Below are 27,888 nucleotides of genomic sequence, written 5' to 3'. Positions count from 1 at the left end.
TCCCCACATTTCTGGAACTCTCTCTCTCTCTCCCTCTAGTGATTACTGACTCTGAAGGAATCAGAGGAACTTACATTACATGATCAAAAGTATGTGGACACCTGCTCGTCAAACATCTCATTCCAAAATCATGGGCATGGAGTTGGTCCCCCCTTTCCTGCTATAATAGTCTCCATTCTTCTGGGAAGGCGTTCCACTAGACTGGAACATTGCTTTGGGGACTTGATTCAATACAGCCACAGGAGCATTAGCGAGGTCGGGCACGGATGTTGGGCGATTAGGCCTGGCTCGCAGTCAGTGTTCCAATTCATCCCAAAGGTGTTGGATGGGGTTGACGTCAGGGCTCTATGCAGGTTCTCAATTGGCGTCATCCAGTCAAGTTCTCCCACACATATCTCGAAAAAACATTTCTGTATGGACCTTGCTTTGTGCATAGGGTCATTGTCATGTTGAAACAGGAAAGAGCCTTCCCCAAACTGTTGCCACAATTTTGGAAGCACAGAACCGTCTAGAATGTCATTGTATGCTGCAGCATTAGGCCTAGACCAAACCATGAAAAACAGCCCCAGACCATTATTGCTTTAATAAGCCCAATCATTGTGCAACAATTCTAAAGGCAATCGAATGAAAAACAAACAAACAATGGCCACGATTATAAAGAGCTACTATTTGTATTTCTCAACTGGTAATTGAAGTGTGCTTCCCATTTGCCATGGGCAAATAGGCAGGCTTCATTCAGCGTGTCACACACCACTTAGAGTAGACGTTTCTTTTCACAGGAAAATGTTAGCTTTTAAAAAACACATTTAAAGCAATTCTACTACACTTTATATGACTGGAGACATTAGCAGAATCTGTTTTAATACAACAGAAATGTCAGGATAGCCTACTCTGCTGACACTGACAAACAGATCAATAAAAACTACGTCTGATCCATTTATAAGGCCTATGAAAAGGGGACACACAAATACAATATGACGTCCATCTAACCTGAAGGAAATGATTGTCCTAAAACAAATAAAAGTCGTATTGACCCAATCATAAAGACAGTGAATATGTTCACTCACCAGACATATGGCTGATGTTCTCCGCTCAATGAAGTTGAGAATTTTGATAACTAAAAGACAGATTAGACTATTTTCAGTGTCTTCTCTTTACAGCAATAGACATTCGTTTTACAAACTGTTTTTCCGCAATTGCATTTTTAAATATTGCGATATGCCTGGCTGGGTCTCTTTTTCACTGACAGTCGCAACTCAATAATCATGTATTTGGTATTTGCCACGCACTCTGCCCAAATTACAGGCCCTTCCGACTGTAGGCTATGCGATACATCTTTGTTGTTTTATGTAGGACAAAACACACATCACGATAAGAGAGACAACACAACACTAAACAAAGAGAGAGCTAAGACAACAACACATCATGGCAGCAACACATGACAACACAGCATGGTAGCAACACAACACAGCATGGTAGCAACACAACATGACAACAACACGGTAGCAGCCCAAACATGTTACAAACATTGTTAGGCACAGACAACAGCACGAAGGGTAAAAAGGTAGAGATGACAATACATCACGCGAAGCAACCACAAGTTACAGTGAGCGAACACACACACACCATATGCGAGCTATACATACACCAACACACAAACACAGACAAACATGAGTATTAGACAAGAGGGTTGAACATTTTGGGGAATATTCAGAGGTGTAAACTTTCCCTGGGAATTAACGAGAATATATGGGAATTAAAGGAAATATACGCAAATAAATAATGTTAATTGCATTTAAATGTAGATGTTTTTTGCATTGGATATATTTACCATATCACATGGAGACAGAAACATACAACTTTTACCTTATAATAAGTAGACATAATTGGAAATTATTAAATCCTTACAATAGACATTTTTTAAACGATTTAGTTACGAACTGAACTTTGATTAAATGAGTTGACTCTTCACATGGGATGATTTCACTGAACAACAAAAGAAAGGGAATATTGAATGATCCACAATGATCAATCGCACCTTCCAAAGACGTTTTCAACATACAGTTGAAGTCGGAAGTTTACATACACCTTAGCCAAATACATTTAAACTCAGATTTTCACCATTTCTGACATTTAATCCCCGTAAAAATTCCCTGTCTTAGGTCAGTTAGGATCACCACTTTATTTTAAGAATGTGAAATGTCAGAATAATAGTAGAGAGAATGATTTATTTCAGCTTTTATTTCTTTCATAACATTCGATTAGAAGTGTCGAATAGAAGTAGAAGTAGAGGGACTTTTGTCAGAAATTGCTTGTTGTGAGCACTAAGGGAGCTTTATGCACTTGGCCAGATGATTCTTCATCTTTGTTGCATTCTTCACATATGATTTCGCACAGTATTTGCAAATGTACACAGCTTTTCCTTCTACATTAGCTGCATTGAAATGTCTCCACACATCAGATAGTGCCAGTGGCATTTTCCTGTAAAGATTTTTTTTATAAATAATACAATTCCATGTGCAGATAAATAGTTATGCAGTTAGATTAAACAACTCCTTTGTAAGATAAATGTTTTAAAATGAAGCATGTATGAAAGCTAAAATCCACATGGTAGCAAAAACTAGCAGATATTGTTAACAAGTTAGAAAGGATTTAAACACACTTTGCTGTAGGCTACTATTTACTAGTTAACAAAAAAATAATGTATGTCATATGAAATATATTAATCCAGTATTGTAATCAAAACTTACCAGAAAACATGTAGTCCTTGGCTCAGACAGTGCAGTAGTGTGGGCTCAATAGCATCTCATTAGTGTGCAAGATCTTGAGAATCAGCTGTACATGTGAGTGCACTGCACATGTGATGGAAGAATGCGCTGTGCATGCAGAGGGTTGCAATTCCATTGAATTGGGGCTAGATAAACCAAAATATGACACAAGACCTAGAATTGCCTTATGTGTATCCCACAAAAAAGGTTCACTGTTATAAGCTAACTTTTTTATGAATTTAAGCAAAATTCCTAAAATTCCCGGGTTTAACTTTCCATGGAAAATTCTGGAAATTTACCGGAAAGTTTCCAACCCTTTGCAAACCTATTAGACACACACCACTCACTAAAACAATATGCACACCACAACCATTCTGGAAATTTACCGGAAAGTTTCTAACCCTTTGCAAACCTATTAGACACACAACACTCACTAAAAAAATATGCACACCACAACCACACAATTCTCTCTCTCTCTCTCTTCTCTCTCAATTCAATTCTATTCAATTCGCTTGATTGGCATGACGTAACAATGTACATATAGCCAAACGCTTATTTTGGATATTTACAATATAAAAATAAATACAAATGAGAATCAAATTGTCAACGGGACAACAGTAACAACAATAACCAAGTGTCAAAATAACCATACATTCAACAATAACAATAAGTATACAGTAGAGGACATGTGCAGGTTGATTGGTCTGTCAGACACTGTCCCTCATCTTATGGCAGGCAGCAATGTAGTGCGCTGCCAACCCACAGCTCTCTGCATCCTTACCCAACAGGACGGGTAGCCTAAGGTTTTTCTCAGGTTTTGATCAGTAACCATGGTCAAATATTTAGCCACAGTGTACTGTCGATTTAGGGCCCGATAGTACTGCATTTTGCTTTGAGCTTGTGTTTGTGTTTCCCAATAAGCAATATAGTTTTGTTTTGACTGTGTTGTAATTTGGTTTATCCTGATTGATTTGATGTTCTGGTCCTGAGGCTTCAGTGTTTTAGTAGAACAGGTTTGTGAACTCAGCCCCAGGACCAGCTGGATGAGGGGACTCTTTTCTTTGCTCAGCTCTTGGCATTGCAGGGCTTGGTAATGATATGAGAGGAGGTCACTGTACTTTAGATGTTTCCAAAACGTAATTGCTCTTTTTTAGAGTTTTTATTATTAGTGGATATTGGCCTAATTCTGCCCTGCATTCTCTCTCTCTCTCTCTCTCTCTCTCTCTCTCTCTCTCTCTCTCTCTCTCTCTCTCTCTCTCTCTCTCTCTCTCTCTCTCTCTCTCTCTCTCTCTCTCTCTCTCTCCCATCTCCGCTGTATAATGAAGCACGCTCTGTTCCTAAACAGTGGGCTAGTTATTAAAAGCTGCTATGTTCCTAAACAGTGGGCTAGTTATTAAAAGCTGCTCTGTTCCTAAACAGTGGGCTAGTTAAAAGCTGCTCCTTTCTCAAACAGTTTGCTGGCTAAAAGCTGCTCCATTCTCAAACAGTGGGCTGGCTAAAAGCTGCTCCGTTCCCAAACAGTGAGCTGGCTAAAAGCTGCTCCATTCTCAAACAGTTTGCTGGCTAAAAGCTGCTTTGTTTCTAAACAGTTTGCCGGCTAAAAGCTGCTCTGTTTCTAAACAGTTTGCTGGCTAAAAGCTGCTCCATTCTCAAATAGTTTGCTGGCTAAAAGCTGCTCTGTTTCTAAACAGTTTGCTGGCTAAAAGCTGCTCTGTTCCTAAACAGTTTGCTGGCTAAAAGCTGCTCTGTTCCTAAACAGTTTGCTGGCTAAAAGCTGCTCCTTTCCCAAACAGTTTGCTGGCTAAAAGCTGCTCCTTTCCCAAACAGTGAGCTGGCTAAAAGCTGCTCCTTTCCCAAACAGTGAGCTGGCTAAAAGCTGCACTGTTTCTAAACAGTTTGCTGGCTAAAAGCTGCACTGTTTCTAAACAGTTTGCTGGCTAAAAGCTGCTCTGTTTCTAAACAGTTTGCTGGCTAAAAGCTGCTCTGTTTCTAAACAGTTTGCTGGCTAAAAGCTGCTCTGTTCCTAAACAGTGGGCTGGCTAAAAGCTGCTCTGTTTCTAAACAGTTTGCTGGCTAAAAGCTGCTCCGTTCCCAAACAGTGAGCTGGCTAAAAGCTGCTCTGTTTCTAAACAGTTTGCTGGCTAAAAGCTGCTCTGTTCCCAAACAGTGAGCTGGCTAAAAGCTGCTCTGTTTCTAAACAGTTTGCTGGCTAAAAGCTGCTCTGTTCCCAAACAGTTTGCTGGCTAAAAGCTGCTCCTTTCCCAAACAGTGAGCTGGCTAAAAGCTGCTCCTTTCCCAAACAGTTTGCTGGCTAAAAGCTGCTCCTTTCCCAAACAGTTTGCTGGCTAAAAGCTGCTCCGTTCCCAAACGGTGAGCTGGCTAAAAGCTGCTCCTTTCCCAAACAGTGAGCTGGCTAAAAGCTGCTCCTTTCCCAAACAGTTTGCTGGCTAAAAGCTGCTCCTTTCCCAAACAGTTTGCTGGCTAAAAGCTGCTCCATTCCCAAACAGTTTGCTGACTAAAAGCTGCTCCTTTCCCAAACAGTTTGCTGGCTAAAAGCTGCTCCATTCCCAAACAGTTTGCTGGCTAAAAGCTGCTCTGTTTCTAAACAGTTTGCTGGCTAAAAGCTGCTCCTTTCCCAAACAGTTTGCTGGCTAAAATCTGCTCCCTTCCCAAACAGTGAGCTGGCTAAAAGCTGCTCCTTTCCCAAACAGTGAGCTGGCTAAAAGCTGCTCCTTTCCCAAACAGTTTGCTGGCTAAAAGCTGCTCCATTCCCAAACAGTTTGCTGGCTAAAAGCTGCTCTGTTTCTAAACAGTTTGCTGGCTAAAAGCTGCTCCTTTCCCAAACAGTTTGCTGGCTAAAATCTGCTCCCTTCCCAAACAGTGAGCTGGCTAAAAGCTGCTCCTTTCCCAAACAGTTTGCTGGCTAAAAGCTGCTCCGTTCCCAAACAGTGAGCTGGCTAAAAGCTGCTCCTTTCCCAAACAGTTTGCTGGCTAAAAGCTGCTCCTTTCCCAAACAGTTTGCTGGCTAAAAGCTGCTCCATTCCCAAACAATGAGCTGGCTAAAAGCTGCTCCTTTCCCAAACAGTTTGCTGGCTAAAAGCTGCTCCTTTCCCAAACAGTGAGCTGGCTAAAAGCTGCTCCTTTCCCAAACAGTTTGCTGGCTAAAAGCTGCTCCTTTCCCAAACAGTTTGCTGGCTAAAAGATGCTCCTTTCCCAAACAATTTGCTGGCTAAAAGCTGCTCCTTTCCCAAACAGTTTGCTGGCTAAAAGCTGCTCCTTTCCCAAACAGTTTGCTGGCTAAAAGCTGCTCCGTTCCCAAACAGTGAGCTGGCTAAAAGCTGCTCCGTTCACAAACAGTGAGCTGGCTAAAAGCTGCTCCTTTCCCAAACAGTTTGCTGGCTAAAAGATGCTCCTTTCCCAAACAATTTGCTGGCTAAAAGCTGCTCCTTTCCCAAACAGTTTGCTGGCTAAAAGCTGCTCCTTTCCCAAACAGTTTGCTGGCTAAAAGCTGCTCCGTTCCCAAACAGTGAGCTGGCTAAAAGCTGCTCCGTTCCCAAACAGTGAGCTGGCTAAAAGCTGCTCCGTTCACAAACAGTGAGCTGGCTAAAAGCTGCTCCGTTCACAAACAGTGAGCTGGCTAAAAGCTGCCCCGTTCACAAACAGTGAGCTGGCTAAAAGCTGCTCCGTTCACAAACAGTGAGCTGTTTCTGCTCTTTAAGACTTTTTTTACAGTGTCATGGTAAAGACCAGAACCTCTTTAGGCAGATCAAAGGGCCACAGCTGCTTCTCCCTCTGAACGTCAATGATGATGCGGCCTGCTTTCACTCCACTCCTCTCCTTTTCGTGACAGGGCCTCAACCACAAATGGAGCCCCCCACAGACACACACCCTAACATCCACGACAGCACCACAGTAAAGGCTGACAATGTAAAAGCTTCCAAGACCAGTGGCAGACAGGCAGACAAGACAGGCAGACAGACAATTCACTCCCCTGTACAACAGTACTGCATTCAAGGCTACTTCTGACATACACTCAAGTCATACACACCTAGTCATACAAAACTGCAACACCCACATGCAGTGATAGACAAACACACTTAAACCACCAAGCCTAATTAGACACTCCATCATAGTAGATACAGTACACCCTCCGCCCCCCCCCCACCTCTCCATTTCACCACAGTGGCGGCTGGGTGAGGGAGGAGCAAAATGAATGACAACTCCTACATCTAATAGATAGGGGTTACGCATTAATGTGGACAGTCCCTGTAAACCACGTTCTGCCCTCGCCCCTGTCCCCCACCCTCCTCTGATTAACCCCCTAGAGTCGATGTACACGCCCCCATGGAAATCTAATTAGCATAATAATGAAGAATCAGTCAGTTTAAACTAGAGATATGTTTTTTGCATTGGCTGCATCTCAATCAATCGTATCTTCCGATGTCAGCCTTCCCGCATCTGAGGAAAAAAGTGGCAGAGCTAGAAAGGTGTTTGTCAGACCATGAAACATCCTGAAAATCGGTATACTCACAAAAACGTCTGTAGCATCCGAACGGTTTGGCCTAGAAAAACAAACTCCATGGAAAGGTGAGACTCTCACGAACACAATGGTGTTTTTTTAGTTTTGCTCTACGACCCCCACAAGCATCACGGGACTTGTCTAAAGTCGGTACAGCCTGATCTGCCAACTTTTGTCCGTAGCGTCCGAACAGGAAAGGTGGGCCACTCACGAACACGTACACGTTGGCTGTTTTGCTCTAGGACACACAAAAGCCTCACATACCAGTCTGAAGGTAGCCAGGTGCCAGTTTAAAAAATGAATGGAAATATAATGGATTCGGGAAGCATTCAGACCACTTCCCTTTTTCCACATTTTGATATGTTACAGTCATATTCTAAAATGTTTTCAAATATTTTTTTCCCTTATCAATCTACACACAATGCCCCATAATGACAAAGATAAAACAGCTTTTTATACATTTTTGCAAATGTCTATATATTTATTTTTTAATAAATACCTTATTTACATAAGTATTAAGACCCTTTGCTGTGAGACTCGAAATTCAGCTCAGGTGCATCCTGTTTCCATTGATCATCCTTGAGATGTTTCTACAACTTGATTGGAGTCCACCTGTGGTAAATTCAATTGATTGGACATTATTAGGAAAGGCACACACCTGTCTATATAAAGTCCCACAGTTGACAGTGCATGTCAGAGCAAAAACCAAGCCATGAGGTCGAACGAATTGTCCGTAGAGCTCCGTGACAGGATTGTGTCAAGGCACAGATCTGCAGCATTTAAAGTCCCCAAGAACACAGTGGCCTCCATCATTCTTAAATGGAAGAAGTTTGGAACCACCAAGACTCTTCCAAGAGCTGTCCGCCAGGCAAAACTGAGCAATCGGGAGAGAAGGGCATTGGTCAGGGACGTGACCAAGAACCCAATGGTCACTCTTGAAGGAGCTACAGAGTTCGTCTGTGGAGATGGGAGAACCTTCCAGAAAGACAACCATCTCTGCAGCACTACAGCAATCAGGCCTTTATGGTAGAGTTATCAGGCAGAAGCCACTCCTCAGTAAAAGGCACATGACAGCTCGCTTGTCATTTGCCAAAAAGGCACCTAAAGAAACAAGATTCTCTGGTCTGATGAAACCAAGTTTGAACTCATTGGCATGAATGCCAAACGTCAGGTATGGAGGAAACCTGGCACCAACCCTACGGTGAAGCATGGTGGCAGCATCATGCTGTGGGGTTGTTTTTCAGCGGCAGGGACTGGGAAACTAGTCAGGATCGAGGGAAAGATGAACGGAGCAAAGTACAGAGAGATCTTTGATGAAAACCTGCTCCAAAGCGCTCAGTACCTCAAACAATATAAAAACTCAGCAAAAGAAAATGTCCTCTCACTGTCAACTGCGTTTATTTTCAGCAAAGTTATCTGTAAATATTTGTATGAACATAAAAAGATTCAACAACTGAGACATAAACTGAACAAGTTCCACAGACATGTGACTAACAGAAATTGAATAATGTGTCCCTGAACAAAAGGGGGGTCAAAATCAAAAGTAACAGTCAGTATCTGGTGTGGCCACCAGCTACATTAAGTACTGCAGTGCATCTCCTCCTCAGGGACTGCACCAGATTTGCCAGTTCTTGCTGTGAGATGTTACCCCACTCTTCCACCAAGACACCCTGCAGACATTTCTGGGGGGAATGATCCTAGCCCTCACCCTCCGATCCAACAGGTCCCAGACGTGCTCAATGGGATTGAGATCCGTGCTCTTCGCTGGCCATGGCAGAACACTGACATTCCTATCTTGCAGGAAATCACGCACAGAACGAGCAGTATGGCTGGTGGCATTGTCATGCTGGAGGGTCATGTCAGGATGAGCCTGCAGGAAGGGTACCACATGAGGGAGGAGGATGTCTTCCCTGTAAAGCACAGCGTTGAGATTGCCTCCGATGACAACAAGCTCAGTCTGAAGCTCAGTCCGCCCCAGACCATGATGGACCCTCCGCCTGCAAATCGATCCCGCTCCCGAGTACAGGCCTCGGTGTAACGCTCATAACTTCAACGATAAACGCGAATCCGACCATCACCCCTGGTGAGACAAAACCACAACTCGTCAGTGAAGAGCACCTTCTGTCCTGTCTGGTCCAGCAACGGTGGGTTTGTGCCTATAGGGGACGTTGTTGCCGGTGATGTCTGGTGAGGACCTGCCTTACAGCAGGTGTTGTTACATGTGGTCTGCCACTGCGAGCACGATCAGCTGTCTGTCCTATTTCCCTCTAGCGCTGTCTTAGGTGTCTCACAGTATGGACATTACTATTTATTGCCCAGGCCACATGTGCAGTCCTTGTGCCTCCTTGCAGCATGCCTAAGGTACATTCACGCAGATGAGCAGGGACACTGGGCATCTCTCTTTGGTATTTTCAGAGTCAGTAGAAAGGCCTCTTTAAGCTGTTAGTGTCTTATAATAATAATATAATAATAATAATATATGCCATTTAGCAGACGCTTTTATCCAAAGCGACTTACAGTCATGTGTGCATACATTCTACGTATGGGTGGTCCCGGGAATCGAACCCACTACCCTGGCGTTACAAGCGCCATGCTGCATGATCATTAATTGTTTATGGTTCATTGAACAAGCATGGGAAAAAGTGTTTAAACCCTTTACAATGAAGATCTGTGAAGATATTTGTATTTTTACTAAATATCTTTGAAAGACAGGGCCCTGAAAGGGACGTTTCTTTATTTGCTGAGTTTATATATACAGTTGAAGTCAGAAGTTTACATACACCTTAGCCAAATACATTTAAACTCAATTTTTTATTTTATTTTACAATTCCTGACATTTAATCCCTGTAAAAAAAATCCCTGTTTTAGGTCAGTTAGGATTACCACTTTATTTTAAGAATGTGAAATGTCAGAATAATAGTAGAGAGAATGATTTATTTCAGCTTTTATTTCTTTCATCACATTCCTAGTGGGTCAGAAGTTTACATACACTCAATTAGTATTTGGTAGCATTGCCTTTAAATTGTTTAACTTGGGTCAAATGTTTCAGGTAGCCTTCAACAAGCTTCCCACAATAAGTTGGGGGAATTTTGGCCCATTCCTCCTGACAGAGCTGGTGTAACTGAGTCAGGTTTGGAGGCCTCCTTGCTCTCACACACTTTTTTAGTTCTGCCCACAAATTGTCCATAGGATTGAGGCCTGGGGTTTGTGATGGCCACTCGAATACCTAGACTTCGTTGTCCTTAAGCCATTTTGCCACAACTTTGGAAGTATGCTTGGGGTCATTGTCCATTTGGAAGACCCATTTGCGACCAAGCTTTAACTTCCTGACTAATGTCTTGAGATGTTGCTTCAATATATCCACACAATTGTCCTACCTCATGATGCCATCTATTTTGTGAAGTGCACCAGTCCCTCCGGCAGCAAAGCACCACCAAAACATGATGCTGCCACCCACGTGCTTCACGTTTTGATGGTGTTCTTCGGCTTGCAAGTATCCCCCTTTTTCCTCCAAACAAAACGATGGTCATTATGGCCAAACAGTTCTATTTTTGTTTCATCAGACCAGAGGACATTTCTCCAAAGAGTTTGATCTTTGTCCCCATGTGCAGTTGAAAACCGTAGTCTGGCCTTTTTATGGCGGTTTTGGAGCACTGGCTTTTTCCTTGCTGAGTGGCCTTTCAGTTTATGTCGATATAGGACTCGTTTTACTGTGGATATAGATATTTTTGTACCTGTTTCCTCCAGTTTCTTCACAAGGTCCTTTGCTGTTGTTCTGGGATTGATTCGCACTTTTGGCACCAAAGTACGTTCATCTCTAGGAGACAGAACGCGTCTCCTTCCTGAGTGGTATGACGGCTGCGTGGTCCCCTTGGTGTTTATACTTGCATACTATTGTTTGTACAGATGAACATGGCACCTTTGGGCGTTTGGAAATTGCTCCCAAGGATGAACCAGACTTGTGAAGGTCTACCATTTTTTTTCTGCGGTCTTGGCTGATTTCTTTTGATCTTCCCATGATGTCAAGCAAAGAGGCACTGGTAGGCCTTGAAATACATCAACAGGTACAGCTCCAATTGACTCAAATTATGTAAATTAGCCTATCAGAAGCTTCTAAAGCCATGACATAATTTTCTGGAATTTTCCATGCTGTTTAAAGGCACAGTCAACTTAGTGTATGTAAACTTCTGACCCACTGGAATTGTGATTAAGTGGATTATAAGTGAATTAATCTGTCTGTAAACAATTGTTAGAAAAATTACTTGTGTCATGCACAAATTAGATGTCCTAACCGACTTGCCAAACGTATAGTTTGTTAACAAGAAATTTGTTAACAAGAAACTTCGGACCATATACTGTATATTTTTTGTTGTTGAAAGATTTCTAAAAAACTGTTTTTGCTTTGTCATTATGAGGAATTATGTGTAGATTGATGAGGGGGGAAAACTATTTGATCAATTTTAGAATAAGGCTGTAACTTAACTAAATGTGGAAAAAGTCAAGGGGTCTAAATACTTTCCAAATGCACTCTATGTAAAATAAATACATTAAAAAAATAATAATCATTGGTTCCTGATCTTTCTTGTATCTCTCAGATATAAGACAGACACTTCAGAACAAATTTCCTATGGATATATTTGTTTTACTATTTATTTATCCATGTATGACACTGTTAATCATTGCGATTCTATTGGCTAATAGCAGTAATGCCAAATTCAATGTTTCATAAAATTATTTGTTTATATATATTTTTTGATACATTAAAGGCAGGGATCATCAACTAGATTCAGCCGTGGACCAATTCTTTCTTGACAGGATGGTCTTAGGGCCGGAACATAATTACGAATAAGAAGCCCAAACAGATATAATGTTTGACTAAAACAATCATTTCAAACCTTGTTTACATTTATATATACGATCATGTGTCTCTATTATGCATGGGAATACATGGGAATAGATTTCTTAAATTAATGAATTTAAAAAATATATAGATATTGATTTTAACATTTGCAAATTGGCTTAGTTTGATAGCTAGATTCATTGGATCTGATTTCCTGGTGTTTTTACAGTATTTTATGTCCAACAATGAAAACTTGGGGAGCCAAATAAAACCAGTTGGGGAACCCTGCCTGTGATTCAAAATAAAATAGCTAAATGATCCTTGGTATGACCATCTTAAAACAATTCCATATGTTAGCTTAGATGTAAGGATTACGGCAATTAAAAGCACTGGGCCACTACTGGCTGCCAATGGTTCTGGGCCTGACCTAGATCCCTGGATTCCCTGCTTCCATCCTGCACGGAGAGGACAATGGATCCCTAGTGGTACCTGAGCGACATTAATGATTTCCAGTTGGCTTGGCTTTGCCCTGGGACTGGGTCATTGACACCGAATGGGAGGTGGTCACCAGGGTGACGGGGCGACCTGCCAGACTCAGCTGGGGGAAGCAGTCCATGACCTTTTGACAGTTTGGCAGATATTTCTCACTTTTCTCGTTCCTCGCAATCCTCTGCAGAGGGAGCATTTGTTCTGTTGCTTTTTTTCCACTCAGTCGTGAAATAAGGACTGCAAATGTGACTAGATTACTATTTATGACATTAAAATGACAAACAACCTCATTTGTTGGAAGAAAACGTGAGTCACAAATCCAGTTCTTAAGAAAAAAAAGGGATCACACGCGCTCCTTAAACAATAACAGCATGGGCGTGCCGAGACTTGTCTTTCCTGTCCTTCCGAGCATTAAAAGCATTATTTTACATTTGACTTACATTTTCTCTCTTCCTCTATATCTTTCTCTTTCTCTTTCTCGATCTCTGATGATGAGTCAGTCGTAATTGCTTACTGGAGTCTGAGGCCGGTGCCAACTGGCAAGCGACCTTAACCTCCTCTGCACTACCAATACAGCTGCATTAATAACTGTTGATTAGTTAAAAATTACAACCGGGCCTGGTGCCATGATGTTGGGCACATGTTGAGAGAGATGCATGTGTAGTGGGGTGCTACTAAGCATTTAACTTGGCCATTGTGGTGGCAATAGGTCCCCTACTTGGTGTTCAATTGAGGAATTAGCTACTTGGACTTCAGACTTGGTCTTTAGCTCGGCAGGCTATGGCTCTCATGTAGCGGTTGTGCATTATGCAACCATTACACAGGGCTTGTCTTGGGTTCTACTTTGATACCCTCTGACTGGGTGGGACATGTTTCGAAATTACAATTATTACACAGTAATCATGTATCAAAGTACATCTTCCTGTACATCTTAGAAATAATATTCCAAGAAGGCAACTGCAGCAGTAGATCTTCCCTGAAATTTCTCTTATAAATCTTCTAAACCAATCAAATAAAGAAACACATTAACAAATAAATAATCTTGGCAATGACAGCAGGGGAGACTCCAGGAGGTGCCTTCCAGAAATGGTGCTCGTCTTATACTCTCCTTTCATCTCTCCACCAGTGAAAATAAATCTCAAAAGGGAGCGAGCAGCTAAGCAAGACGCAGAGCGCTAGCGACGACACTAATATGTGACATTGTGTCAGCTCCAGCCCCGTGCAGCTGTTTCCCCTTCTCCCGTCAGCTTGTAGCTCCACACACTCCAAGCCTCCCAAGAATGCCTGGGAAAGTTCTGAGGGGGGAGAACAGACGGGGGACTCTCCGGATATCAATGGCTGAGGCACAGCCCTCTACCACAGAGGAGGAGAAAAACAGCTTATTTTGCATGTTTTTCTTGCAGAACTTCTGTCTTGTCTTACATTTTAATTAGCATGCTTGGTTGATTTAGACTCATTTTCCGAGCAGTCAGACTCAGGTATAAGAGGGGAAATGACAATGAAGAAGTGATCATTTGTATGGTAGGAAGTAGGTTTCAGATTGGAAGGAACCGGCAAGATAAGGTTGATTGAGCACGAGGTCTTTTATCACATAATGATAATGTGTATCAAATCAGCAATACCATCTGAGGTAGGTAGCTATGGTCCATACCTCCATAAAGATACCCATACATTAGTCTTTCTCCCTCCAGCAATCCTTCACTGGTCCATCATCCCCACATTCGTCCATTATACTGGATGATGTGCCGTCAACATCATCCAGTTTAAAGCCCACCTCCCGACCTTGTCACTCTGTGAACCGCATATATTCACCATCTCTTACTATTATCACCTTGAGCATTTGATAACATTAATGATATTATTGTCAACTGCACTGGAAGAGAGTAAAATAAAACTGCCCTTTCTCTACTAGCCATCGGATATTTCTGAATAAAAGTACTGAAAATCATAGTAAATATGTCCTATCATGGCATAGCATGATGTGTTGTTTTGACTGACAGGGGTTTGAACCTAGCTCATATGCGTGACTGTGTTTGCCCTATGAGCATTAGTTCTGGGGGGCTTATGCAAATCTTCAGGTTTAAGGCAAGTTTACTCATCAAGTGAGCTTGGTTCACCAATCAACATAGTGATACATAGTGAAAAATGGGTCTTCGGTCATTCTTATGGTGAGGAGCTTGATACTTAAACCTGGCTAATACTAGACTAAACGGTTGTTCATAGACAAACGACACCAAAGTCAAATATACATAATTACTTGCACGTTAGAGTTTTTCGTCATGAATCTTGTTCTAAGGGCAGCTCGACAGAGTTGTCACTAGCTGACACAGCCACAGTCATCAAATCAGATTTTAAACCTAACCCTAACCTTAACTCGTAACCTTAACCACACTGCTAACTCTAATGCCTAACCCTAACCTTAAAGCTAATTTTTGTTTTCATGATATTTTACAGTATAGACCATTTTGACTTTGCAGCTGGCCTATCTAATGGGAAATTGCTCACTTCTGCCTCCGGGACATGACTCGTGACAATAAATTTCAACCTGCTCAATACTTGGTAATAAGGACATACATCTTTTGATCACTAAGTGTAGTTCGGTCCAGGAACAGTCTTAGGTTCCCTTTTGGTGGTTGTGTGTGTGAGTTATATCCCACAAACCACAGATGTTATCTAATACATGTTGCTCTCATAACACTGATGAAGCAGATATGGACTTTAATCGTCTTGGGTATGTCGTCACGACTGAACTGGCCTGATTCTTCAGACACGCGGGTCCCTGTTGATCTGCTTGACGGAGGCCACATTTGTTTTGCCCATCCTCTTGCAGTTGCCAAAATTGTTGCATTGGTATTTCACCTCTGACTCCAGGCCACAGTTTTGTCAATCACGCACACTGTCAGTGCCCAGTCTACAGTTTATTCAAATAACTGCGAGTGACGATGGGGTATTTTCGTGCCGTTTTGAATGACAGTGGCTTCCAGAAATGGCCTGTTCCATTTTAAGAACGCTGTCCGACATACGCCCTCACTGCATCCAGGGCCCAAGTGGGCCGAACCACGCGTACGGGTGAGTGGGGCGGGTGGAAGTGGCCGATATTCAATTACCAAAGAGCAATGAGTTAAAGTATGGGTGAGATGGTCTAAAAATAAAAGTGTCTATATCGGGCCTCTTGGTCACTCCTTTTGCATTTATGTAGTGTTCTGTGTGACAGCTGCGTTGCGTCAGATTGTAAAAGCCATCAGTCCATGGTCTGCTTTCTATGAAAGAGACCCTACAAGAGGATTCTGTACTCACACAGGCTCAGAGTGGTTTCAGGCAGTTGAAAGAAAGACACATATTTGGCCTTTAGTTCCACCTATGAGCATCTGCAAATAGCAACACATGTCAACACTTTTTGGAGCAACCATTTTGGTTCTCTGGATCAACACCAAACCAGTTCAAAACAAGGAGAGGTCACTTCCCAGTGAACTTTGATTACCTCCTAGCCTTTTCATAAGCATGATGCCTATGTATTGTAGCAGCCCATTGGAATTGCATTAAGGTCTCTGAAATGTGCATTGCATCTTGGCACATCATGCCATTACTATTCCAAACCAAAGGGTGAGAGGAGCTGTTCGCTTTCCACATGCTGGTGGTGTTAGACCCTTGTTGTAGCACTCAGCACTAGCACCTGCCCGCAACGCAGCTGACACGTGACTCATTTTAGCGAGGTATTGGGCCTGGTATGCCCAGGCATCCTAACAACCTCCAACCACCACACAGTTCCCCTCATACCAACCCTTCAGTGATCACCTCTGCTCTGGTAACATGCGTCATATTCGTTTATACCACCGCATCAATGACAAATAAACAGGATCGCCATGACGTGCATCATACTCTGATTTCACTGTAAACAAATGGATCTCTCACATCAAAACCTGGGCTAACATCTGGTTATCATTTTCTGGCTGTCGAAAAGGAGAATGTGTAACACAACCTGTTATTTTACACATTAGTAACGCTGTTGTTTCACTTGTATTTTTTTTATTTTATTCAAACCACAAAGACCAGGGAGATTTACCAATGCTTCACAAAGAAGGGTAACTACTGGTGGATGGGGAGGAATAAAACAAATGCAGACATTGAATATCCCTTTGAGCATGATGAAGTTATTAATTACACTTTGGATGGTGTATGAATACACCCAATCACTACAAAGTTACAGGCGTCCTTTCTAACTCAGTTGCTGGAGAGGAAGGAAACCACTCAGGGAGTTCACCATGAGGCCAATGATTACTTTAAAACAGTTACAGAGGCTGTGATAGGAGAAAACTGAGGATGGATCAACAACATTGTAGTTACTCCACAATACAAACATAAGTGACAGAACGAAAACAAAACACTAAAGCAATACTGCATAAAATGTGGCAAATCAATTAACTATTTTTCTTGAATATGTGTTATGTTTGGGGCAAATCCAATGCAACACATTACTGAGTACCACTCTCCATATTTTCAAGCATAGTGGTGGCTGCATCATGTTATGGGTATGCATGTAATTGTTAAGGACTGGAATGTTTTTCAGGATAAGAAATAAACAGAAGGGAGCAATGTACAGGCACAATCCCAGAGGAAAACCTAGTCCAGTCTACTTGCCACCAATTCACCTTTTAGCAGGACAATAACATAAAACACAAAGCCAAATCTACACTACAGTTCCTTACCAAGAAGACAGTGAATGCTCCTGAATGGCCGAGTTACAGTTTTGACTTAAATCTACTTGAAAATATATGACAAGACCTGAAAATGTCTAGCAATGATCAACAACCAATTTGACAGAGCTTGAATCATTTTCAAAATAATTATGGATAAATGTTGCACAATTCAGGTGTTGAAAGCTCTTGAAAACTTACCAAGAAAGACTCACAGCTGCCATCGCTGGCAAGGTGCTTCCACAAAGTATTGACTCTGGGATGTGAATACTTATGTAAATGTGATATTTCTGTATGTCATTCTCAATAAATTTGCAAAAATGTCTAAAACCTTGTTTTCACTTTGTCAATTTGGGGCATTGTATGTATATGGGTGAGAGGAAAAATATATTTAATACATTTTGTATTCCTACTGTAACACAACAAAATGTGTAATAAGTCAAGTGGTATGGATACTTTCTGAAGGCACTGTATTCTTGTGAAAGCCTTCCATATCAATGAAATGTTTTAAATTAGACTAAATATACTTTACATTGTCAGAATATTCTACATTTATAGCAGCTATAAAAATACAATTTGAGGGTGAGTTGATCATTTAAAAAACAACGTTTCCCGTACTTACTCAAGTAGCGTTGGTGTGGTAAACTGTCGCAACATATGCAACTACAGTATGGTTGTCGAATTTGACCAACCTTGTTTTTGGCTAATGCTGCCAGTCCGTACCGCAGCCAAACTGCCATACCCTGTAGCTACAGTATTCTTTGACGAATGATTCCGCGCAAAATCTAGATTTATAACTTTTTTTGACAATTCCCCAGAACGCATGAGACACAGGGAGACACTGGTAAACACTCCCTGAACGAAACAAAATATGCAACAGAAATGACAGCCGAGTCCCGCGCTACTTTGTAACTTTTGTCACTAAGTCAAGTGCTGGGCTGTCTTCAAGTGTGCAACTATGTTGGCTACAATGACAATGGTTCCAAAAAAGTAATGAATTCAACACGTTTGAGTATTTTACCTGATTTTGCTGAGTATTTTCTCTTCACGCTGACGTTTTGGAATAAGGAAGGTGTAAACAGAGTTACATTAATCCGTGTTGTGCAACTCCCCCTTCGACAGCTCTAAAGTTCTCTCTCTCTCGCTCTCTCTGTCGCTCTCTCTCTCTCTCTTTCCGTCGCTCTCTCTGTCCCGCGCCTCTTTTACTGTCGCATGCCACGAAGGCCACTCAAACGAATCTGACCACACTTATTATTTTACCGAGAGGAGAAACTGTAGGAGGAAGGTCGCTCGTGCAGTCAATTCAATAGTCGAGGGCGCGAATCAACGTCACATGGACTGCATGTTTTTCGAAAATTGGGTCAAACGTCAAATAGCACAGAAACTCAACCCACTGCATATTACTGATGAATAGAGGAATAGGCTGCGAGAATATTTTCCAATGTAGCGTATCTATAGCCTACTCAGTTTCATAAACTTAGGTCTAACAGTATATATTTTTGAACCACTATCATAAAACCCATTCTGCTTTTTTTCCTTCAGAGTAGACCTAATAGTTATACAGTCAGGGCACGTGAAGCATGGTCATGCACTTTCGATACAGATATAATTTAGGACCTACAAAGTTCATTTATGTAACTTCCATATCACACTTTTTTATCTTGATGATATACACCAAACATATTTTATTTATCAACTTGTATTGTTGTATTATTGTATGATCGCATAGGTTGTTTAGATTATTCTATGTGACTGTTTTGAATTATGCATATAATGATTACTGTATAGACTATGTTCAGACATCTTTAATAAAATATATCTTTAACCTTTATTTAACTAGGCAAGTCAGTTAAAAACAAATTATTATTTAGAACGACGGCCTACCCCAGACAATCCCGGATGACGCTGAGCCAATTGTGCACCTCCCTATGGGACTCCCAAACACAGCCGGATGTGATTCAGCCTGAATTCAAACCAGGAACTGTAGTGTCGCCTCTTGCACTGAGATGCAGTGCCTTAGACCGCTGTGCCACTCGGGATCAGATCATTGGTTGAGAACTATGCAAGGAAGGATGGTTATCATAAAGTATCTTGTGTCAACAGTTCAGACTGAGGATAACCTGGCAAATATGTTTTGTCAGAGCTCACCTGACTGATTTCATTTGTTTATTTTAAAAGTGAAATCAAGGCAATAAAAAATGTAGTTATACAACTCAATTTGACATTCTACATCAAGAATATCTACAAGAAATCTCTTTGAACTGTAATATTGTGTGTTGACCTTCCTTATAAAACCTAACATAAAAAAATGATTTGGTCAAAATTACCATACAATAACCCCAGTGTCCTTCAAACCTACCAACAGATATACAGTCCATACTGTAAAACGCTGTGTAGTACAGTACATTCTGTAGTAGGCTATGCATTGATAGACTGACATGTTAACTTCTCTCTGACTTTTAGCCAAGCAACAGTTAAAGGATAGATACATTCTCATAAAGGAACTCTTGTTCAGAGATATTCCCAATAGTTGTGCTCTGGTGATTTGTGTAATGCCTTGTATGCCCTGGGGCTGTGCATGTTGTGAAACATATTTTCCCCAGAAAAAAATTAGTTGCATCGCACTGATTCGGAGGCCCACAGCTTTCGAAGGCGAGTGGTAGGACAAGCAGACACTTGCTCATAATGTCTCTGACACAAGAATGAGTAACATGGCCTGCATATCCTGTAGGACAGGGTTTCCTCAACTCGGTCCTGGGGCCTCCCAGGGGTACACAAAGTTTGATGATGAGATGATTATTTGAAATAGCTGGTCACTAATAATGTTTACATGCAATTTCACCCACTTTAAACATACGGTATATACTGTATTCTATTCATGTCTTATCCCATATAACTACTGCTGTTACATTTTCTTACATTACAGCCTTATTCTAAAATGTATATAAAAACAAAAAATCCTCACCAATATACCAATACACAATATCCCATAATGCCAAAGCGAAAACAGCTTTTTAGAAATGTTTGCAAATGTATCAAAACTAAAAAACAGTAATACCTTATTTACATAAGTATTCAGACCCTTTGCTATGAGACTTGAAATTGAGCTCAGGTGCATCTTGTTTCCATTGATCATCCTTGAGATGTTTCTACAACTTGATTGGAGTCCACCTGTGGTAAAGTCAATTGATTGGACATGATTTGGAAAGGCACACACCTGTCTATATAAGGTCCCACAGTTCACAGTGCATGTCAGAGCAAAAATCAAGCCATGAGGTCGAAGGAATTGTCCATAGAGCTCCGAGACAGGATTGTGTCGAGGAACCAACAAATTTCTGCAGCATTGAAGGTCCCCAACAACACAGTGGCCTCCATCATTCTTAAATGGAAGAAGTTTGGAACCACCAATACTCTTCCTAGAGCTTTCCGCCTGGCCAAACTGAGCAATCAGGGAAGAAGGGCGGGTGACCAAGAACCCGATGGTCACTCTGACAGAGCTCCATAGTTCCTCTGAGGAGATGGGAGAACTTTCCAGAATGACAACCATCTCTGCAGCACTCCACCATTCCACTCCTCTCCAATCAGGCCTTTATGGTAGAGGGGCCAGACGGAAGCCACTCCTCAGTAAAAGGCACATGACAGCCCGCTTGGAGTTTGCCAAAAGGCACCTAAAAACTCTCAGACCATGAGAAAGAAGATTCTCTGGTCTGATGAAACCAAGATTGAACTCTTTGACCTGAATGCCAAGCGTCACGTCTGGAGGAAACCTGATATCATCCCTACAGTGAAGCATGGTGGTGGCAGCATCATGCTGTGGGATGTTTTTTAGCGGCAGGAACTGGGAGACTAGTCAGGATAGTGGGAAAGATGAACGGATCAAAGTACAGAGAGATCATTGATGAAAACCTGCTCCAGAACACTCAGAACCTCAGACTGGGGCAAAGGTTTACCTTCCAACAGGACAACGATCCTAAGCACACACCCAAGACAACCCAAGAATGGCTTTGGGACAAGACTCTGAAGGGGCCCGCCGGAGCTCTGGAGAGACCTGAAAATTGCTGTGCAGCGACGCTCCCCATCCACCATGACAGAGCTTGAGATGATATGCAGCGAAGAATCGGAGAAACTCCCCAAATACAGGTATGCCAAGCTTGTAGCGTCTCTTCCCAAGAATCGCTGCCAAAGGTACTTCAACAAAGTACTGGGTAAAGGGTCTGAATATTTCCGTTTTTTATTTTTAAAGAGGAGATGGAAGAGAGGAGGAAGAAGAGGAAGAAAGAGGAGGAGGAGGAGGAGGAGGAGGAGGAGGAGGAGGAGGAGGAGGAGGAGGAGGAGAGGAGAGGAGAGGAGGGGGAAGAGAAAGCAAATTGATCCAGAAGATCTCTAGTTGTTGACAGGACACGAGGACAGCAACTGTAGGCCCTACTAGGCTGATATCACACCAAACAACTACATTACGGTAACATATTGGACTTTGATCCATCCAGGGCATCTGTCATGATTGATGTGAAAGCTTTGAATCTGTGACACCTGTGTATCGGCTAAATTTGCCAAGTGACATAAACCATAGTTCTATTTTTACATTTTAAGAACCAAAGTCACCCTTATTGCTGCCATTAGTACAATAGTGTTATGTAATTTGTCATAAACTAACATCAAATCAAATCACATTTTATTGGTTGCGTATACAGATGTTCAGATTTTATCACAGGTGAAGCGAAATTCTTGTGTTTCTAGCTTCAACAGACCAGTGATACCTAGCAATTAAATTTGATCAACTATGCACACATAATAAATAAGAAATATCAGAAAGAGCAATGTAAGAGACCTGAATATATATATATATATACATACATACTGTGTGTATTTTTTTATTATTAATTATTATATTTCTTAATTATTATGTGTGCATAGTTGATTACATTTAATTGCTAGGTATCACTGCTCTATTTGAGCTAGAAACACAATAATTTCGCTCCACCTGTAATAACATCTGCAAATCTGTATACTCGACCAATAAAATTTGATTTGATGTTAGTTTATGACAAATGACATAACACTATTGTACTAATGGCAGCAATAAGAGTGACGTTGGTTCTTAAAATGTAAAAATGACACTATGGTTTATGTCACTTGGCAAATTTTGCAGATTACACAGGTGTCACAGATTCAAAGCTTTCACGTCAATCATGACAGATGCCCTGGATGGATCAAAGTCCAATATGTTACCGTAATGTAGTTGTTTGGCGTGCTATCAGCATAGTAGGGCCTACAGTTGCTGTCCTCGTGTTGAGTGTCTTGTCAACAACTAGACCTCTTCTGGCTGAATTCGCTCTCTCTTTCCCCTCCTCCTCTCCTCTTCTCCTCCTCTTCTCTTGTCCTTCTCTTCTCTCTCTTCCTCCTCCTCTCACTTCTCCCTCCTCCTCTCTCTTCCTCCTCTATTCCTCCTCCTCTCTCTCTTTTGCCCCTCTCGCTCTGTCCTTTCTCAAAATAACTAATGAAGCACACTCTGCTTCTAATCTGCTGCTGCTGCTTAAGGCAACACATGACTAAGCGCATGTGCTCACACACACACACACACACACACACACACACACACACACACACACACACACACACACACACACACACACACACACACACACACACACACACACACACACACACACACACACACACACACACACACACACACACACACACACACACACACACACACACACACACACACACACACACACACACATCACTCTCTGATAGACTGTTGCCAAATGAAGCGGATGGCTTAGTTAGCGTCGCTACTACCTCCCTAAGGACTGAAGTATTGCCGCACCGAACCTAGAAATGCCTTGGTTTTTCTGGGTCAGTGGTATGATGAAGCCTCCATAAATTGCGTATCTTTTCTTATGTGCATGATATCCAGGTCAAGTGGCGATTTTGAACATAATGATGTACCAAAACAGCATCCACGAAAGGCCTAATAACAATAACATCTCCACAAGAAAGGTCTTAGAATAATGTGAGTGATATCTTTACCATTAAAAGGCCCACATACACCCCCCTCTCCGTCTTCATATCATTATCACAGGACCGCAATGCCTTGACGCTGCCTTGGGTTCCAACCAGAACAAAATGGTATAAATGGGAAGACAGCAGGGTGATTCATCAAAACGAGGTAAGACGTGACTGCAGTAAATATACACACCCAGTCCCAGCAGTTTTAAAAACTGATTAAGATCATGCTACCCCTGGTCTACACTTAACCCTGAAGGCAGAGATTCAATCCTCGCCTATGCAACTTTACGTTCCATGCTACAGTATATCCCTCTTCTATCTAATCCAACTGTGGATAAAATCTGTGGATAAATTTGCAAAATGTAAATATTTTTTCAACACAACTTGACTGTTGACATATGTCACCTTTATGTCCAGTGTTTATATAATGTGATTTGTGTGTTTATTACGCTGTAACAGTGATCTCTTTTCTCCTTCATAGTTTTTCCCACCATACAGGTCTTGGATCACATAAAGTATGGTAAGTTTCATAGATGTTTGGTAGTGTCCCTGGGAACAAACTGATTCCAGGAAAGGGTTTATTTTAGAGGTGAATGATACATACATGTATTCTGACAGATCAGCCTAACTCATATTTCCTGTAGTCTTCCAAGTGTTTTACTCATATTGTCTTCGTCAAGGCTTGTCTCAGGTGGCTCACTATCGCCATCTTTGCCTCACCAAGAAATATTGTAATATATTGCTAGATACCTGGTTCTCCTTTTTCTCTCAGCATAGCGGTATTATAATGCAACCGTGTTCATAAAACATTTCCTATTCTAACTTAGTTTTCCCCTTTTGTGGACATGAGCAATCAGAATGGTTGTTAGGAATTTTGAAAACAAACTATTCTCAGGGTCATACAGCACAACTGAGATGCTCACTTACAGTAACTGCATGCTTCTACATCTGCAATGCTTGCTGTTTGGGGTTTTAGGCAGGGTTTCTGTATAGCAAATTGTGACATTGTCACGCCCTGACCTTAGAGAGCTGTTTTATTTCTCTATTTGGTTTGGTCAGGGTGTGATGTGGGGTGGGCATTCTATGTTCTATTTTCTATGTTTTTGTATTTCTTTGTTTTGGACGGGTATGGTTCTCAATCAGGGACAGCTGTCTATCGTTATCTCTGATTGGGAACCATACTTAGGTAGCCATTTTTCCCACCTGTCTTTGTGGTTAGTTAACTTTGTTTGTGGCACTTAGCCCTGTTGAGCTTCACGGTCGTTTTGTTGTTTTGTTGTTTTGTTGGCGACATTTATCTTAAATAAAAATAAATGTACGCTCACCACGCAGCACCTTGGTCTTCTTCCAGCAACGGCCGTGACAGAACTACCCACCACCAAAAGACCAAGCAGCGTGGGAAAAAGTAGGACTGGACATGGGATGACATCCTGGACGGCAAGGGATCCTGGACGTGGGAGGAGATCCTGGCCGGAAAGGATAGCCTGCCGTGGGAGCAGATGGAAGCAGAGAGGAAGGTGGAGGCAGCGAGAAAGAGGGCCCAGGATTACACAGGGTCACGGCTGGCACTAAAGACCGGGAGGCCACTCCCCCCAAAAATTGACTAGTCTCTCAAAGCACTTCATGATGACAGAAGTGAGTGCTACGGGGCGATAGTCATTTAGTGCAGTTACCTTTGCCTTCCTGGGTACAAGAACAATGGTGGACAGCTTGAAGCATGTGGGGACAACAGACTGGGATAGGGAGATATTTAGTATGTCCGTAAATACTCCAGCCAGCTGGTCTGCGCATGCTCTGAGTGCACGGCTAGGGATGTTATCTGGGCCGGCAGCCTTGCGAGGGTTAACACGCTTAAACATCTTACTCACGTCGGCCATGAAGAAGGAGAGCCCACAGTCCTTGGTAGCGGCCCACTTTGTTATCCTCAAAGCGGGCGAAGAAGGTGTTTAGCTTGTCCAGAAGAAAGATGTCAGTGTCCACGATGTGGCTGGTTTTCCCTTTGTAGTCCGTGATTGTCTGTAGACCCTGCCACATACGTCTCATGTCTGAGCCTCAATTACGGCTCCACTTTTTCTCTATACTGACGTTTTGCCTGTTTGATTGCCTTAAGGAGGGAATAACTACACTGTTTGTATTCGGCCATATTCCCAGTCACCTTGTCATGGTTAAATGCAATGTTTTGTGCAGTTTTGCGTGAATGCTGCCATCTATCTACAGTTTCTGGTTAGGTAAGGTTTTAATAGTCACAGTGGGTAGAACATCTCCTGTATACCTCCTGCTAAACTCAGTCACCAGTGTATTTGTCTATGTTGTTCACAGAGGCTACCAGGAACATATGCTAATCCGTGTGATCAAAACAATCTTGAAGCGCGGATTCCAATTGGTCAGACCAGCGTTGAATAGTCCTTAGCACGGGTACTTCCTGTTTGAGTTTCTGCCTATAGGACTGGAGGAGCAAAGTGGAGTCGTGATCTGATTTGCCGAAGGGAGGGCGGGGGAGGGTCTTGTAGGCATCCCGGAAGTTGGAGTAGCAGTGGTCGAGTGTTTTAGCAGCGTGAGTGCTACAGTCAATGTGTTGATAGAACTTCGGTAACATTTTCCTCAAATTTGTTTTGTTACAATCCATAGATACAACAAATGCGGCCTCAGGATTTGTGGTTTCCAGTTTGCATAAAGTCCAGTGACGTTCTTTGAGGGCCTTCATGGTATCGGTTTGAGGGAGAATATACACGGTTGTGACTATAACAGAAGAGAATTCTCTTTGGAGGTAATACGGTCGGCATTTGATTGTGAGGTATTCTAGGTCGGGTGAACAAAAGGACTTGAGTTCCTGTATGTTATCACAATCACACCATGAGTAGTTAATCAGGAAACATACACCCCTGCCCTTCTTCTTCCCGGTGAGATATGTATTCCTGTCACAATGAACTGAGAACCCAACTGGCTGAATGGAGAGAGACATATTTCCATGAAATGGAGTATGTTACAATCCCTGATGTCTCTCTGGAACGAAATCCTCTCCATAAGCTTGTCAACTTTATTATCCAGAGACTGAACATTAGCGAGTAGCATACTCGGAAGCGGTGGGTGGTGTGCGCGCTTCCTGAGTCAGACTAGAAGTCCGTGTATCTCTTTTCCACTTGCGGTGTTTTGGAACAGCCTCTGGAATCAGTTCAATTACCCTGGAGGGTTTGAACATAGGATCCGATTCGGTAAAGTCGTATTCCTTTTCGTAATGCTGGTAATGCTTGTGAGTTACCATCGCTCTGATATCCAAAGTTCTTCCCGGCAGTATGTAATAACACAAAAAATGAATGCGCTAATAATGCTTAAAATAACACATAAAAAACAAAATACTGCAAAGTTTCCTAAGAGCTAGAATCACTGCAAGCCCTGTCCTTCGGCGGCATTTTACACTTATCTGGTGTCCTGTGTGAGCTTAGGTATGCTCCACTCTCCTCCCCCCACCGCACCTGCTGTCGCGACCTCTGAATGCTCGGCTATGTAAAGCTAACTGACATTTACTCCTGAGGTGCTGACCTGTTGGACCCTCTATAACCACTGTGATTATTATTTGACCCTGCTGAACATTTGAACATCTTGAAGAAGGTACTTTTGTCAACTTTTTAGCCAGTAGTTCTGACAGTAGCTTTCATGAGCCAAAAGTGGTCCCCGAACATTGCGTACTACGTCACATATGTAAATATATGTTCACCATTTCTTTGCTCTCTCACTCTTTAGTTTGTGCATCTTGCTAGCTGTCACTCAATTGGTGAGGGGCTGAAGCTCATTGGCTGGAACTCAAATTGCTAGGGGGCAGGCCCATGTGTGAGAAAATGTAGGGGAAATGGTGCTGCACAGCTCCAGAAAACAGCAGCATTCAATCTAGGGATTTCGTGGCTAATTGAGGTAAGACAGTAAATCTGTTTATAGATTATGGATGTATGAACTACACCTTGACACATCCAGCCCAAATTGGGAGGTTTTAAAAAGACTTACTAATCGCTAAAATTCGGGAGCAAGTCTTTAATTGCAAGCTTACACTGAAACTATTTACATCAGTGCATTCACAGTTTCAACTAGATCAATCACTGGGAAATAAAACCTTATGGCATGAATACTGTATTGAGAATAGCGGATCACATTGTATCGTTTAATTACATGTATACACTGTCTGGAACAAAAACAACATGTATGAAAACACAAGCACATGTTCAGAGAAGCTCCTTCAGTTATGTTAGGCCATGTTCAACGGCTCCAGCAGCAATAGCCCCCTCTTTTCTCTCTTTTCTCGCTCTCTTTCCATCTCTCCATTAATCCAGAGATGTTGGTATCTCTTTCCAGTTCAGAGAGGGAGAAAAACAACAAGCTATTTGATGAATGTAATAGCCTCTGTCCCTCTAGGAAAGGCCCAATGGTTTAGTTAAGAGCCTTGCTGTCAGATCTAAAAGGTTCCTGCATGTTGAGGTCCAGGGGGAGCTATTTTCGGGGTGCGTGCAGCCCAAAGCCTGAGTGTAATAAAACAACATGGCTTTTAAGGTGTCTCTGTGCATTTGGTGCTTG

General features: G+C 42.1%; 1 protein-coding gene across 2 annotated transcripts in view; it reads right to left on the bottom strand.

Moving 5' to 3' along the window:
• nek6 (NIMA-related kinase 6) overlaps positions 1–18,624 on the bottom strand; it is a 92,835-nt gene extending 74,211 nt beyond the window's left edge. The window contains exon 1 of one of the 2 annotated variants that reach the window (XM_046290456.1): positions 18,332–18,624. The gene's annotated coding sequence lies outside the window, so the exon portion shown is untranslated. The remainder of the gene's footprint in view (positions 1–18,331) is intronic. The other variant, XM_046290455.1, reaches the window with a different exon arrangement.
• Between the last annotated feature and the right edge of the window lie 9,264 nt (positions 18,625–27,888).

Source organism: Oncorhynchus gorbuscha, linkage group LG11 (genome assembly GCF_021184085.1).
Source record: "Oncorhynchus gorbuscha isolate QuinsamMale2020 ecotype Even-year linkage group LG11, OgorEven_v1.0, whole genome shotgun sequence".
In the NCBI taxonomy this organism is placed as follows: Eukaryota; Metazoa; Chordata; class Actinopteri; order Salmoniformes; family Salmonidae; genus Oncorhynchus; species Oncorhynchus gorbuscha.
Note: the sequence above shows the minus strand (reverse complement) of the source record. Positions and strands in the feature narration are given on the sequence as shown.